This window comes from Octodon degus, unplaced genomic scaffold (genome assembly GCF_000260255.1).
Source record: "Octodon degus isolate 3935 unplaced genomic scaffold, OctDeg1.0 scaffold00107, whole genome shotgun sequence".
NCBI lineage: Eukaryota > Metazoa > Chordata > Mammalia > Rodentia > Octodontidae > Octodon > Octodon degus.
In genome coordinates, this window is record NW_004524683.1 from 7,048,205 (window position 1) to 7,049,970 (window position 1,766).

At 39.1% G+C, this 1,766-nt stretch overlaps 1 pseudogene; it reads left to right on the plus strand.

The window, feature by feature from the left end:
* The window catches only part of LOC101589447, a 12,041-nt pseudogene that overhangs the window by 9,787 nt on the left and 488 nt on the right, over positions 1–1,766 (plus strand).

The window sequence follows — 1,766 nt, forward strand, 5'->3', positions numbered from 1 at the left end:
CCCAATCCAAAAATGGTCATGTGAGATAACTCCACCCTTCTCAGATAAAGAAATAGAAATGGCAAATAAATATATGAAAAAATGTTGAACATCATTGGTCACTCAAGAGGCGTAAATCAAAACCATGCTGATATTCCATCTCACCCTGGAAAGAATGGCTATCATCAAGAAATCAACCAATAACAAATGCTAGAGGGCTGTAGGGAAGAAGGAACTCTTCTCCATTGCTGGTGGGAGTATAGACTAGTTCAATGATTGCAGAAATCAGTGTGGGGATTCCTCAAGAAGCTAGAATTAGAGCTCCCATTTAACCTCAGCTAATCCTTGTTTAGATATCTTCCCAGAAGAGTTAAAAATGTACCACAGCAATATATATGCACCAGTGTTTATAGCAGCACAATTTTTAATAGTTAAACCTTAGAAACAACCCAAATGTCCATGAACCAAGGAACAGATTTAAAAAAAAAAAAAAAATGTGTCTTTTTTACACAATGGGATACTACTCCGTCATAAAGAGGAATAAACTAGAGGCATTTATAGGTAAATAGATGGACCTTGAGACACATTCTTAGGTGAAATAAACTGGATATATGTGTATAAATATCACATCGTCTCTTTAGTGTAAGAAACTGAAAGTATAAATAAGAACCACAATGTATAATAGATATTGTGAAATAAAAAAAAAAAAGATTGTTTAAAAGGAAATGGAAAGTAGGGGGTGGGGGAAAGGAAAGAAGAGAAAAGAAAAATGAGAAAAGAAGGATAAAATGGAAACAAATCTTTGTAAATAAGGAAGGGGAAAGGGTTTGAACAAATGGTAGAGGAATGGGAAAAAGGAATTAAGATATATCATATACAAGTACAGATTGGTGAATGTGATTATTATGCATATCTAAATTGTACCAATAAATTTAATTTAAAAAATTAAGCAGAAATCAACTGTGCTTGGGTTTTCCCTGCAACAGCTTTGGTGAGTTTCAAGCATTGCCAATCATGACACCCCTAGGTTTGGCCTGTTTTTGTGCTTCAGCCCTTCTATTCTTATCTTCCTGTAGATCCTGAGTACTAAATAAAGAAAAGTCTGTGTCTGGCAATTGAGTCACAGGGTCTGGAATGCATTTCTGCAAATCTACCAGGACTCTAGAAAATACTGGGTTGCTAGCCTCTGCTGGAGTAACTGAGTATTTACTAACTGGGGAATAAGGCAGTCAAGGAGCCCTGCCAGTGTGCCTGCTTTCATCAAACAGGAAAGAACAACCCATCACCCTGGGACCCAAGTGGGGGCCTGAGGAGAGAACCATCAGTGGTATCAACTTCTTTTTTCTCAGGGGCTGCTCTAATTTGTGGAGGACCACCTGAGCAGCTCTCCTTTAAAGAAGAGAGATTGTCTCCATTTTGACTGAGCCTGACCCTATTTCCTTGTATTGTTATGTAGAAAGCTGGCTAGGACTTCTGTTTATCCTTCAATTGACCTTAAGCAATGTATATTGGTCTAGCTGAGGTGCTGGTGATAGTCTTTAAAGGTGTTTCCCTGGTAACCTACACCTGCTGCTCTTTAGTGTGAGCCGGGTTGAGACACGATGGTAGAGCTAATGCTCCACACTGCCAGCTGGGATCGAGCCTCAAGACAGAGGCCATGACTTCCTGGGGCTTGAAAGGCTACACCAAAGCTGAAGCACCAGACTTCCCAAAACATTAGATACTATATAATGCAGATTACTCTCTCTGCATATCCTCTCTGCATATTGCAGAGGTAAATTTAGGCC